The sequence below is a fragment of the Phoenix dactylifera genome, chromosome 2 (assembly GCF_051530095.1).
Source record: "Phoenix dactylifera cultivar Ajwa chromosome 2, Ajwa_hap1_PhDact_Kaust_v1.1, whole genome shotgun sequence".
Classification (NCBI taxonomy): domain Eukaryota; kingdom Viridiplantae; phylum Streptophyta; class Magnoliopsida; order Arecales; family Arecaceae; genus Phoenix; species Phoenix dactylifera.
Genome location: NC_143191.1, coordinates 19,210,427 through 19,226,573, shown reverse-complemented (window position 1 = coordinate 19,226,573; position 16,147 = coordinate 19,210,427).

Genomic DNA, 16,147 nt, shown 5'->3' with positions numbered 1-16,147 from the left:
ATCTCAAGGAGAATGGTATAGTTTCATAATGGACTCCTCCTGGAACACCTCAGCTCAATGGAGTGTCAGAGAGGAGGAATCGGACTCTATTGATATGGTCCAGTCCATGATGAGCTTCACTGATTTACCCTTGTTTCTTTCGATAGATGCCCTATTTTCAGCTATTTACTTGTTGAATAGAGTTCCCTCTAAATCCATTCCTACCACACCGTATGAGATATGGCATGGTAAGAAACCAAATCTTGGTCATCTCAAGATTTGGGGATGTCCGGCCCACGTCAAGAGACTACAGGCAGACAAGTTAGAGGCTAGGACCATAAGTGCTCGTTTTATAGGATATCCTAAAGAGTCATTAGGATACAATTTTTACATCTCAGAGGATCACAATGTGTTTGTGAGCCGTCATGCCATCTTCTTGAAAAATCAGTTTATCCTTGATAGAGGCAGTGGGAGGAAAATTGAGCTTGAAGAGAAAGTCTCTGAAAAGCAACGAGTCATGGATCCTATTGAACCCATTCATACAGAGCCAGTACACGATGTCCCTCGACCACCTCGTAGATCTAGTAGGGTCTCCCATCCTCCCGATAGATACTTAGGTATACTAGAAGAGGATACCGAGGAAATGTTCCTAGTGGGAGATAGGGATCACATACAGGATCCCAAAACCTACAACGAAGCGATATCTGATGTCGATTCTGAGAAATGGTTGGAAGCTATGAAGTCAGAGTTAGACTCCATGCATTCCAATCAAGTCTGGACCTTAGTAGACCCACCAGAAGGTATTGTACCTATTGGATGCAAATGGATCTACAAAAGGAAGATAGGTTCGGATGGAGAGGTAGAGACCTATAAGGCAAGGCTTGTGGCGAAAGGGTATAGTCAGCGCGAAGGCATTGACTATCAGGAGACCTTTTCACCTGTAGCCATGCTAAAATCCATCCGAACATTGCTTGCCATTGCAGCATTTCATGATTATGAAATCTGGCAGATGGATGTGAAAACTGCTTTCCTGAATGGATATCTTGATGAAGATATCTATATGGAACAGCCTTTGGGTTTCACTTTCAGTGATGGAGATCACAAGATCTGTAAGCTGCAAAGGTCCATCTATGGACTAAAGCAAGCATCTCGGAGTTGGAACACTCGTTTCGATGATGCAATCAAAACGTTTGATTTCATAAAAAACGAAGAAGAATCGTGTGTTTACAAAAGGGTTAGTGAGAGTGCTGTCGTATTTCTCGTACTGTACGACATCCTCCTGATAGGGAATGGTATTCCCATGATAACCTCGGTCAAGGTCTGGTTGTCAAAAAGGTTCTCCATAAAAGACCTTGAGGAAGCATCCTATATTTTGGGAATAAAGGTCTATAGAGATAGATCTAAAAGGATGCTTGGCCTATCACAGAAAATGTATATAGAGGAAGTGCTGAAAAGGTTCAGCATGGAAAACTCTAATAGGGGTCTCTTACCCCTAAGGCATAGAATTAATCTCTACAAGAAGATGTGCCCCAACACATCTAAAGAGATTCATCGCATGAGCAAGATCTCCTATGCATCAGCAATAGGGAGCCTCATGTATGCCATGCTATGTACATGACTTGATATAGTACATGCTGTGAATGTCACGAGCATACGTCAATCAGATCCAGGCAAAAAGCACTGGATATCTGTGAAGAACAGTCTTAAGTACTTGAGAAGAACTAAGGACATGTTCTTGGTTTTTGGGAGAAGATTAGAGTTGAAGGTAGAAGGATGCACACATATTGATAATAGAAAGTCTACATCAGAATATGTGCAATGGTGGTTCAGTAAATTGGAAGAGTTCCAAACAACCGATCATTATAGATTCTACCTTAGAAGCTGAATGTTAAGCCGTATCTAAGGGTGCAGTGGAAACCTTCTGGTTAAAAGTTCATTGCAGAGTTAGGTGTAATGTCATTAGATGCCATAACATTTTACTACGATAATATTGGCACCATAGCACAAGCTATGGAGCCAAGGTCTCATCAGAAGTCCAAGCACATAGAGCGGCGCTTCCACCTCATACGCGACTATGTTGAGAACAAATATGTAGAGGTGCAGAGAGTAGACTCCGCGGATAACGTGGCAGACCCATTCACTAAGCAGCTAAGTCAGCAAAAGACTGAAGCCCACCTTGAGAAGATGGGGCTTAGATATATGACCAATTGGCTTTAGTGCAAGTGGAAGTTTGTTAGATGTATGCCCTAGAAGCCAATCTGGCTGACACATTGTTAATTCTAGGGACATAATTTTGTACTTGACTATTTATTATTGAATAAATAAAAGGCATCTTTTCATTCATATTATTTATGTGTCTATGAATCGTCCAAGAAATTAATAAGATGATGATGCATATTCTCAAGAGTTAAGAATTTGAGCCATGTATCATTGGTGATTAATTTCAAAATGCTCCTGATCAATGGATCATCACGAGGACGGTGATCGATCCGATCAGTGCACAGATCACTTTCCTTCTGGATGGACGAGACTTGAGTCCACAGTGTAGGGACACTGAAGTGATAGTGCAGGTGCTTGTTAGAGAACAAGGGTACTGAGCGTGACCAAGACAAGAAGTCACTTGGATGTCTATCCACTCGTCAGTGGCTTGCTTGATGTTGCAGTAGTATGACTGGTCCTTTGACCTGCGGTGCTTCGGCTACTCACAGTGAGGTTATTGTAGTTTGACTACACGTATACATGGTCTCTAGTCATATGGGTCCTTGTAGTGTAGATTGGCTGCAGTAAGTTCACTGTAGGAGTAGGGTATGCACTTACATGGAATCTATCGACCTTGATAGAAGAGGAGTGATCCTATGTAATTTGTTAGACTGAGTTCTAAGACCTTGGCCAGGGCAGTAATATAAAGTGGAGAAAGAGTTTTTCACTATCGAACTCGAGTCGAATAAATCTTGACATATGACAGACGAAGGGGTTTGACGAGTTATCCATGACCTCCGTCCTGTAGGCATCCACGATAGTAGGACTCTATCACATGATAACTGCACCTAGAGGTTCATCATTCTATTCTACTGGGTAGCCACTACATGCTGCTAGGTGTCACTGGTGGATGGTGGGACTCACAGGGATTATCTCGATGATCAATAAACCCTAATGAGTAGAGTTGGAATCGTTCCAATCCATTGAAAGGAGTTTTCAATGATATTGTGATAGAGATCATAATATATCTCACTACCAGTCAGAGTAGAACCTATGGGGTCACACACATTAGAAGTATTGACCGATCCGATGGTTGAATCGTGATTAGGAATCACAAGTAATCAATTCGATTGATATTCAGTTGAAGAAGGAACAAAGGGAATTAATTAAATGGACTTGAAACAAGAGTTCTACTTCGAGTAGGATTTCTAGAGTCCTAATTGGATTAGGACTAGGAATCCTAGTTGGAGTAGGACTGGAATTCCTACTTGAAATAGGATTCCTACAATTCTAATTAGATTAGGAGTTTTGAATTAAAATTGGATTCCTACTTGGAATAGAATTCCTAGAAGACCTAATTGGATTAGGACTTCAAATTCAAATAAGAGTCCTAATTGGATTAGGACTAAAATTAAATATGTCCTAATTTGGATTAGGGTTTCTTAAGTCACAATTAATTATTAATCTAATGAATCAATAAGACTCCTAATTGGATTAGGATTGAAGAGTTCAATTGAGTCAAAATTGATTTAAGTTCTAATTGGATTAGGACTTACCTAGATTGGATCCAAACTGGTTCACCCTTGGGCTAAGCCTAATTGGATTAGGGCTAAACCACATTAGGGGCTCCCAATCCTCATTAGATGAGGATTATGTTGGAATTTGTATCGTAAATGTCAATCGTCAGCATATTGATCATTGAATTTTGTAAATGAATTGACAAATTAATAAAGTGTTATTTGGCATTATTCATCATTTCATCTTCAAATGAACTCTTATATGATGAAGTCCTTAGGACTTATGTTATGATAAAGGAGGATTTATCTTTGAGTCCTTAAACTTGTTTGCGACGAAATGATATGTTGTTACTAGGACGACAACATTATCGAGATTAGGTCGTTGTGTGACATATACGTTGGTTGTCCTCTTAACCAAGGAGTGTGGAGACACTGGTATGCCACACAAGTGAAGTGTAGAAGTACATTTCACTAAACGTGACCAATTCCGGAATGCTCTACTGTCGAGAGATGTTCCGAGTGGATATGGGTATAAGTTTGGCCCTCTGACCTGAGACCGCAACCTGTGACTAGCAAGCAACTCACTGTACTTTAGTATCGGACTACCTGAATTTCTAATTCAGTGACGGAAGGTCACTGGGTGCAGTCAAGTACTTGCGTAGTCAGTTGTGAGTCAAGATGGAATTGACCCCTCCTGAAAACAGGAGATAATGTCTTGTGATTAATTTAGCAAAACCTTGGCCAGGGTAATCCCAGTGAGGAGTCACGGGATATCTAAAGTTAATCACATAATGGATGTACTAATTATAGGATTGACAGTGAGCTCTAAGTCATCCTGGCATTAGGAGTCAAAGGGATTGAATTATACAGTAACCATAGTTCAGGGTTCCAGAATATTTGCTTCGCATATATTCGACCTATCCGGATGTCGGGTACCATTGCTAGATGGTCACATCGATTAGTGTTGAAAATTGTTCCTATACTACCGGCTTAGGTTAGAACCTATGAGGTCACACGCATAGAAGATTCCTGATTGATCAAGAAAGCTGATGAATGATTAAGAATCATTCAGGGGTAATTTGGTCAATTTGATTGGCAAATTATCTTATAAAATAATTAAAGTAATTATTAAAGGATTAATTAGTAATTAAATTACTAATAAACTCAATTTGATTGAGTAATTGTGCTAAGGATGAGCCAAATTGAATTGGATTCAAGTTTGGGCTCAATCAGGGTTTTGACCTGATTGGATTAGGTCAGAACCAAAAAGGACTTAAGCTGATCAAATTAATTTTAAATTAATTTGTTCTTAATTGGGGATTGACCTAATTGAATTAGGTCCAACACAAAGTAATAATTCAATTTGATTGAGTTTGCATGAGCCAAAATTGAATTGGATTCAATTTGAGCTCAATTAGGGTCTGACCTGATTAGATTGGGTTCAACCAAATTGCTTTGTTTTAGTTCAGGTTTGACCAAATTTGATTAGGTGCAACCCAAGGGGATTAGGCTCAGATGATGTGGCAATTATTGGTGACATGGAATTGGATTTCATGAATTTTAAATAAACCAAAATTATTGCATGGCACATGGACCCATTGCTTGACACATGGCGACATTGTTTGTTATTTGAATTTAAATTCAAACATTAAGCAATGTGTTAAATGATTTTAATCACTCAAACCATCAGCCAAGGTGGCGTCTGAGTTTTTGAATGGATTAAATTCGAATTTCAAGAGGTGATTTCGAAATTATGAAGTATTTTACCTTGCCGCATGAATTTCAAATTCCTTCCCTCTTGCATATGTGTTTAAAATTTGAATTTAAATCAGATTTGGTTGAGATCTGATTTGGGTTGTTCCTATTCCTTTGCATGTGCAACTAAAAGAGGTTTTCTGAAAATAAATTTCGAATTTTGAATGAAAATTCGGAGGCCATTAAAAGGGGTCAAACATGGGCACCAAAAACACATCCATTGCAGCCTTCTTCCTCACCCGCCTCCTCCTCCTCTTCTTCTCCATTTTAGATAGGGTTTTCAGGGTGAATATCTAGAAGATTCAAGATCAGATCTGAGTCCTCTACTTCCCTTACAAACCTCATCTCTATCTGCTTCAAGACGATTGATCAAAAGTTGATTGAATCCCGGCGGGCAGATTTCAGCTTTCAAGTGTTCTGCAGCTGCTAGCACTGTTGCGGAAGAAGATCCTTCAGGACTTCGCGTGTAATTCTCGTAGAGGCCATTCGTGTGCGTGGCTGCGAAGTCAAGAATCAGATTCACAACTTTCATCCATCATAAAAGGTATTAATCTAGCATTAATCATTTATTATGGTGTCAAGGTCTAGGTCCAATTCCCCGAGGTTTTACCCTCTTTTGGGGCTTCTCACGGAGATATCTCCAGAATCCATTCGATGGATATTCGAAGATTAATTGGAATAGAGTTCTTAAGTTTCAGATCTGATAGTTAATCATGCATAAAAGTTTTAGCATAATTGTTTAAACGATTCCGGCATAATCCTATGTGTTCTTAAGGTGCTGATTTCTAGATTTGATCTTGTAAGCATGCATAAATTAAATTGTTTGATTCGATTTTTTCACTGCGTTTTAAAACTTAAAAAGAACTACGTATGGCTTGATCCCCCTTATGAAGGGGTACGTAGGCAACCCGATCAGGTTCAGCCATGGTTTTCAAAAAAAAAAAAAAATTCAGCATGCTAAACACCGAAGAACCTAGGATTCACTTTCAGTGGTATCAGAGCCAGGTTTATGTTTAAACTTTTATGTTTTAATTCTTGCAATTAAATCTGAAATCATTAACATGTTTAGATTAGATCTAAAGTGCTTTTTATGATTGATTTAATTGCTGATTATGCATGATTAAGTAGATCTGAAATTTTGGATGCATATGATGCATGTTTGTGTTAGGATTAGTAACATGAATAAATATGAAATCATAATATTGTTTAGATTAGATCTAAATAAAGTTTATGATTCATATGATCTCTGATTTTAATGAACAAATCAGATCTGAAAATAAAAGTGAAAAAACAAATACATAAGATGTATGTTGTTTGTATTAGTTCATGTTGTTATGTATATGTGATGCATGAACATAAAACATAATGACTTAAACATGAATTAAATCTGATTACATGTGATTAATTACAAAAACTCAGATCTGAAAATATGTTTTAAGAACTGAAAGATTGTAATTAATATGTAATTAAAAAGAAATATGCAATGATCAAAACTTTCATAAGTCTAAACTTAATTGAGAATTAAGTGTTATGAAATAGAATTGTAACTCAATTAATTGACATTGCATAATTCTTTGGGCATATGGGTTAGCTTGAATCAAGTTCTTAGGATTGGGTTAGACCTAAGGTTAGAATCAAACATGGTCTAATTAGAGTTAATTGATCAAATCTAATTAAGTAGTAACTAGATTAGGTCAAGGAAACTCTAGGTTAAATACAATAGTTGTAGATTGATCAATTCCATGTCTTTGATTAGACCAAGATGGAACTTGATTTAGGCTCAGAGGTGTAGCCCGAGTCATTTGAGTAATCAAATCGAAATTGATTAACCAGTCGGTGTCTAAGGTAAGTTTGGCAGTTTTGACCGGTGGTTTTTAATTGGGAGCTACTCGCACTGATTCGTCTTTGTCGAGTTAATGGCATATCCCTTCCACCGATCTCACTTACCTGGCCGACATGGTCAATCACATTTTGATTGGATCACTTAATGATTCGAGTTAGCCCATGCCTTAAGAAAAATCAGTATGACTGATTTAGGTGTCTCCTTAACCGGTTTGAGTCTAATCTGATTTGGTGAAGTCAGTGGGAGAAATTAGACTAATCGGATCTTCTCATCTATCCTAATTATGAAATCCTCTAAAATTATTAGATCCTTAAAATGAAATGGTTATGGAGATAACTAGGTCATAGCCTCCCATTAAGTTGGGTGATAATGGGTCCAATGTTTTGATAATTATTGGAGGCGCCACACGCCTGGTACTTATCAAGCATTGGAATTGTCATTCAATATATGATGAGTTAAGTATACCTTCAATAGGCGGTCAGGTGAGCCGAGCCACACTCGGGCTTGGTCGTCTATTAATTGATTAGACTTAACCCTATCATTTAATGGTTGGACCTGACTAGGGTATTCGGTGGAGGCGCCACACGCCTGCCGGAAAACCTAGGGCAAAATCATCACTAGAAGTTGCTTGGTGAAGCAATTGGTTAAGAACCTACCAATAGGTGCATATGGGTTGGCCGAGCCACACTCGGGCCTATATGGGATCTATTGGGTTCTAGTGCCCACTAAAGAATTAGGAGTAATTTTTCGAATTAGAGGTAGAGGCTACCAATTTGTATAAAATGGTGGGAATATCTTTAGACTAAAGTCCAAGTCTACTGTGTTTAGTCAATTCATATACTAATAGCCAAATTTTCTTTTTATGCAGAAATGGCCACTAATTTATCACTTCGCTCATTGTTGGACAATGACAAGTTGACTGGTCCAAATTTCAATAATTGGCATAGAAAACTGAAAATAGTGCTAGAGCATGAGAGGATCCTTTATGTGATAACGGATCAAGCACCTGAGTAGCCCGCTGCTAATGCATCAAGATCGGCCAAAGACACTTATCAGAAGTGGCTCAGTGACCGGATCACTGTTCGATGCATCATGTTGGCAGCAATGAGTGATGAGTTTAGTAGACGTTTTGAGAATACGCAGCCGAAAGATATCATTCAAGTGTTGAATGAATCATTCGGCGTTTCTGACGATGTTGAGAGGCACAAAACTAGTTGTGCCATCTTCAGCGCCCGAATGAAAGATGGGACCTCGGTAACTGATCATGTACTGTACATGATTGAGTTGATCGAGCGTCTAAGCTCTCTTGGCTTTCCCCTTCATGATCAATTGGGGAAGGATGCCATACTAAACTCATTGTCTGGATCATACCGTCCTTTTCTCACTCATTTTCGCATGACGAAACCTGTAGTGAATTATCACCAATTGTTGGGGTTACTACAGACGTTTGAGAATGATCACCAACTTCTTAAGAAGACGGTGAATTTAGTAGGAGGTTCATCCAAGGGTCGCTCCTTTAAGAAAGGGAAAAAGAAAAATAAAATCCAAAAGAAACAGGTGCACCATGCTCAGCCTAGTCAGAAAAAGAATAAAAAGGCTGATCAGAGCAAGGCGGAGTGCTTCTTCTGCAAGAAGCAAGGACATTGGAAGAGGAACTGTCCTCTTTACATTGCATCCCTCGATCCGAACCGGCCTAAGAAAAGTGGGCAATCAGTTGCCAATCGGTACTTATATGATAACACCTTGCAATTTTTCTATTTGTGATAATTCGACCTGGGTATTGGATACCGGTAGTCCTTTTAATATTTGCAATTCGTTGCAGGGGCTACAAGTCAGTAAGAGGTTTGAAGAAGGAGAAAGGTTCCTGAATGTTGGAGATGGAAGACCAGTTCCAGTTCTAGCTTTAGGAATTCTTAAACTTGAATTCAGCTCTCATGTAAATGTCCTTAGTGATTGTCACTATTGTCCAAGTTTTCTATTGAATATCATTTCTGTAGGCCTTTTGGCCAAAAATGGTTATGAAATATCAATAAAAAAGGATTATTGCAATGTCATTTGGAATGGTATTGTTGTAACGAATGGAATTCTGAGTAATGGCATTTACATTTTGTCACAGCCTGTTCATGTAATGTATAAATCCAATAAGCGCCCTAGAATAGATAATGTCACGGATGTCTACCTTTGGCATCATAGGCTAGGTCATATTAACAAGAATAGGATGAACAGGTTAAGTAAAGAGGGAATCCTTGATGTTAATGATTGTGAATCATTGACAACCTGTGAATCATGTCTTCTTGGTAAAATGACCAAATCACCTTTTACCGGAAAAGGTGAACGAGCCAGTGATTTATTGACCCTTGTACATTCTGATGTATGTGGGCCAATGAGCACAGATGCTAGAGGTGGGTATTCATATTTCATTACGTTTACAGACGACCTTTCTAGGTATGGTTATGTCTATTTAATGAGACATAAATCTGAATCATTTAAAATGTTCAAATTATATCGTAATGAAGTAGAAAAACAAACTGAAAAGAGTATTAAAACTCTTCGATCAGATCGAGGAGGTGAATACCTCTCCAGTGAATTTTTGACATATCTAGGAGAAAATGGGATTCTCTCCCAATGGACTCCTCCTGGTACACCACAATATAATGGTGTGTCAGAAAGGAGAAATCGAACTCTGTTAGACATGGTTCGATCCATGATGGGGTTTGCTAATCTGCCCATATCCTTTTGAGGATATGCTCTTGAGTCAGCCTGCTATATTCTAAATAAGGTTCCAAGTAAGTCTGTAAATAAAACACCACATGAGATGTGGACTGGACGTAAGCCGATGCTCTCTCACCTTAGGATTTGGGGGTGTCCGGCGTACGTCAAACGTTTGAAGACAGACAAACTTGAACCCAAGTCTGACAAATATTTCTTTGTTGGTTATCCTAAAGAAACTAAAGGATATTACTTCTACTTTGCTGAAGAACAAAAGTTGTTCGTAAGCAATAGAGCAATTTTCTTAGAAAAGGAATTCCTTGGTGAAGGAACAAATAGCTCTAATGTTGAGCTTAGAGAAGTTCAACATGTAGAAGATCCGACACCATCTACTGAACCAGTTGAGTCGGATTTGATTAGATCAGATCCAGAACCCATATTAGATGCACCATTAAGGCGATCGGGTAGAGTACCACGTCAGCCGGACAGATACTACGGTTTCTTGGTCCGGGATGGGGATCCTATCGAACTTGATGAAAACGATGAGGATCCGATCACATATATGGATGCAATGCAGAGGTATGACTCTGATAAATGGCTTGGAGCCATGCAATCCGAAATGGAATCCATGAAGGTCAATGATGTTTGGACATTAGTTGACCCACCCGAAGGAATTAAATCCATAGGGTGTAAGTGGATATTCAAAAGGAAACGGGGCGCAGACGGAAAGGTAGAGACCTATAAAGCCCGTTTGGTTGCCAAGGGTTATCGTCAACGTTATGGTATTGACTATGACGAGACGTTTTCTCCTGTGGCAATGCTCAAGTCCATTCGGATTGTGCTTGCGATAGCAGCACATTTAGACTATGAAATCTGGCAAATGGATGTAAAGACCGCATTTCTAAATGGAGATTTAGAAGAGGAAGTGTATATGATACAACCTGAAGGTTTTACATCTGCAGATGAGTCTAAAGTGTGCAAGCTTCAAAAATCCATTTATGGATTAAAGCAAGCTTCACGGAGTTGGAATATACGTTTTGATAAGGTAATCAAAACATATGGCTTCATTAAGAATGAAGAGGAACCTTGTATTTATAAATGGGCAAATGGTTCAGTTATTATATTCCTTATTTTGTATGTGGATGACATTCTTTTAATCGGGAATGACATTCCTGCATTACATGGCTATCATCTCAATTTGCCATGAAGGATTTGGGAGAAGCATCTTACATCCTAGGGATGAAGATCTATAGAGATAGATCTAGAAGATTGCTTGGATTATCCCAATCCACATACATTGATACTATACTGAAGAGGTTCAGTATGATTAATTCCAAGAAAGGCTATCTTCCGATGGGCCATGGAATTAACCTCTCTAAAAGGGATTGTCCGACAATCCCTCAAGAAAGAGAGAGTATGGATAGAATTCCATATGCTTCGGCAGTGGGATCTATAATGTATGCCATGACATGTACTAGACCAGACGTGGCATACTCACTAGGAGTAGTGAGCAGATACCAGTCTGATCCAGGTAGCAACCACTGGAAGGTTGTAAAAACCATCCTTAAGTATTTGAGAAATACTAAAGATCAGTGGCTTGTCTATGGTGATTCTGACTTAAAACTTGAGGGATATACTGATTCAAGTTTTCAGTCAGATCAAGATGATAGCAAGAGCGTGTCAGGATATATCTTCACTCTTAAGGGTGGGGCCATCTGCTGGAAGAGTTCCAAGCAGCATACAGTGGCAGATTCTACATGTGAAGCAGAATATATCGCAGCATCTGATGCCGCCAAGGAAGCTGTATGGTTGCGGAAGTTCATCACCGAGCTTGGAGTGACACCCTCCATTGATGGTCCAGTGCCTGTATTTTGTGACAATACTGGGGCCATAGCTCAAGCAAGAGAACCCAAAGCACATCAGCGGACCAAGCATATTCTACGTCGCTACCACCTGGTTCGAGAGATCATCGATCGAGGTGATATTGATCTTCAGAAGATTGACACAAAAGAAAATCTGGCTGACCCATTTACCAAAGTCCTCGGCATCAAAGAGTTCGACGAACACAAGTCGAAGATGGGTATTAGATACTGTGCCGATTGGCATTAGGCTAAGTGGGAGTTGTTGGAATTTGTATCCTAAATGTCAATCGTCAGCATATTGATGATTGAATTTTGTAAATGAATTGACAAATTAATAAAGTGTTATTTGGCATTATTCATCATTTCATCTTCAAATGAACTCTTATATGATGAAGTCCTTAGGACTTATGTTATGATAAAGGAGGATTTATCTTTGAGTCCTTAAACTTGTTTGCGACGAAATGATATGTTGTTACTAGGACTACAACATTATCGAGATTAGGTCGTTGTGTGACATATACGTTGGTTGTCCTCTTAACCAAGGAGTGTGGAGACACTGGTATGCCACACAAGTGAAGTGTAGAAGTACATTTCACTAAACGTGACCAATTCCGGAATGCTCTACTGTAGAGAGATGTTCCGAGTGGATATGGGTATAAGTTTGGCCCTCTGACCTGAGACCGCAACCTGTGACTAGCAAGCAACTCACTGTACTTTGGTACCGGACTACCTAAATTTCTAATTCAGTGACGGAAGGTCATTGGGTGCAGTCAAGTACTTGCGTAGTCAGTTGTGAGTCAAGATGGAATTGACCCCTCCTGAAAATAGGAGATAATGTCTTCTGATTAATTTAGCAAAACCTTGGCCAGGGTAATCCCAGTGAGGAGTCACGGGATATCTAAAGTTAATCACATAATGGATGTACTAATTATAGGATTGACAGTGAGCTCTAAGTCATCCTGGCATTAGGAGTCAAAGGGATTGAATTATACAGTAACCATAGTTCAGGGTTCCAGAATATTTGCTTCGCATATATTCGACCTATCCGGACGTCGGGTACCATTGCTAGATGGTCACATCGATTAGTGTTGAAAATTGTTCCTATACTACCGGCTTAGGTTAGAACCTATGAGGTCACACGCATAGAAGATTCCTGATTGATCAAGAAAGCTGATGAATGATTAAGAATCATTCAGGGGTAATTTGGTCAATTTGATTGGCAAATTATCTTATAAAATAATTAAAGTAATTATTGAAGGATTAATTAGTAATTAAATTACTAATAAACTCAATTTGATTGAGTAATTGTGCTAAGGATGAGCTAAATTGAATTGGATTCAAATTTGGGCTCAATCAGGGTTTTGACCTGATTGGATTAGGTCAGAACCAAAAAGGACTTAAGCTGATCAAATTAATTTAAAATTAATTTGTTCTTAATTGGGGATTGACCTAATTGAATTAGGTCCAACACAAAGTAATAATTCAATTTGATTGAGTTTGCATGAGCCAAAATTGAATTGGATTCAATTTGAGCTCAATCAGGGTCTGACCTGATTAGATTGGGTTCAACCAAATTGCTTTGTTTTAATTCAGGTTTGACCAAATTTGATTAGGTGCAACCCAAGGGGATTAGGCTCAGATGATGTGGCAATTATTGGTGACATGGAATTGGATTTCATGAATTTTAAATAAACCAAAATTATTGCATGGCACATGGACCCATTGCTTGACACATGGCGACATTGTTTGTTATTTGAATTTAAATTCAAACATTAAGCAATGTGTTAAATGATTTTAATCACTCAAACCATCAGCCAAGGTGGCGTCTGAGTTTTTGAATGGATTAAATTCGAATTTCAAGAGGTGATTTCGAAATTATGAAGTATTTTACCTTGCCGCATGAATTTCAAATTCCTTCCCTCTTGCACATGTGTTTAAAATTTGAATTTAAATCAGATTTGGTTGAGATCTGATTTGGGTTGTTCCTATTCCTTTGCATGTGCAACTAAAAGAGGTTTTCTGAAAATAAATTTCGAATTTTGAATGAAAATTCGGAGGCCATTAAAAGGGGTCAAACATGGGCACCAAAAACACATCCATTGCAGCCTTCTTCCTCACCCGCCTCCTCCTCCTCTTCTTCTCCATTTTAGATAGGGTTTTCAGGGTGAATATCTAGAAGATTCAAGATCAGATCTGAGTCCTCTACTTCCCTTACAAACCTCATCTCTATCTGCTTCAAGACGATTGATCAAAAGTTGATTGAATCCCGGCGGGCAGATTTCAGCTTTCAAGTGTTCTGCAGCTGCTAGCACTGTTGCGGAAGAAGATCCTTCAGGACTTCGCGTGTAATTCTCGTAGAGGCCATTCGTGTGCGTGGCTGCGAAGTCAAGAATCAGATTCACAACTTTCATCCATCATAAAAGGTATTAATCTAGCATTAATCATTTATTATGGTGTCAAGGTCTAGGTCCAATTCTCCGAGGTTTTACCCTCTTTTGGGGCTTCTCACGGAGATATCTCCAGAATCCATTCGATGGATATTCGAAGATTAATTGGAATAGAGTTCTTAAGTTTCAGATCTGATAGTTAATCATGCATAAAAGTTTTAGCATAATTGTTTAAACGATTCCGGCATAATCCTATGTGTTCTTAAGGTGCTGATTTCTAGATTTGATCTTGTAAGCATGCATAAATTAAATTGTTTGATTCAATTTTTTCACTGCGTTTTAAAACTTAAAAAGAACTACGTATGGCTTGATCCCCCTTATGAAGGGGTACGTAGGCAACCCGATCAGGTTCAGCCATGGTTTTCAAAAAAAAAAAAAAATTCAGCATGCTAAACACCGAAGAACCTAGGATTCACTTTCAGTGGTATCAGAGCCAGGTTTATGTTTAAACTTTTATGTTTTAATTCTTGCAATTAAATCTGAAATCATTAACATGTTTAGATTAGATCTAAAGTGCTTTTTATGATTGATTTAATTGCTGATTATGCATGATTAAGTAGATCTGAAATTTTGGATGCATATGATGCATGTTTGTGTTAGGATTAGTAACATGAATAAATATGAAATCATAATATTGTTTAGATTAGATCTAAATAAAGTTTATGATTCATATGATCTCTGATTTTAATGAACAAATCAGATCTGAAAATAAAAGTGAAAAAACAAATACATAAGATGTATGTTGTTTGTATTAGTTCATGTTGTTATGTATATGTGATGCATGAACATAAAACATAATGACTTAAACATGAATTAAATCTGATTACATGTGATTAATTACAAAAACTCAGATCTGAAAATGTGTTTTAAGAACTGAAAGATTGTAATTAATATGTAATTAAAAAGAAATATGCAATGATCAAAACTTTCATAAGTCTAAACTTAATTGAGAATTAAGTGTTATGAAATAGAATTGTAACTCAATTAATTGACATTGCATAATTCTTTGGGCATATGGGTTAGCTTGAATCAAGTTCTTAGGATTGGGTTAGACCTAAGGTTAGAATCAAACATGGTCTAATTAGAGTTAATTGATCAAATCTAATTAAGTAGTAACTAGATTAGGTCAAGGAAACTCTAGGTTAAATACAATAGTTGTAGATTGATCAATTCCATGTCTTTGATTAGACCAAGATGGAACTTGATTTAGGCTCAGAGGTGTAGCCCGAGTCATTTGAGTAATCAAATCGAAATTGATTAACCAGTCGGTGTCTAAGGTAAGTTTGGCAGTTTTGACCGGTGGTTTTTAATTGGGAGCTACTCGCACTGATTCGTCTTTGTCGAGTTAATGGCATATCCCTTCCACCGATCTCACTTACCTGGCCGACATGGTCAATCACATTTTGATTGGATCACTTAATGATTCGAGTTAGCCCATGCCTTAAGAAAAATCAGTATGACTGATTTAGGTGTCTCCTTAACCGGTTTGAGTCTAATCTGATTTGGTGAAGTCAGTGGGAGAAATTAGACTAATCGGATCTTCTCATCTATCCTAATTATGAAATCCTCTAAAATTATTAGATCCTTAAAATGAAATGGTTATGGAGATAACTAGGTCATAGCCTCCCATTAAGTTGGGTGATAATGGGTCCAATGTTTTGATAATTATTGGAGGCGCCACACGCCTGGTACTTATCAAGCATTGGAATTGTCATTCAATATATGATGAGTTAAGTATACCTTCAATAGGCGGTCAGGTGAGCCGAGCCACACTCGGGCTTGGTCGTCTATTAATTGATTAGACTTAACCCTATCATTTAATGGTTGGACCTGACT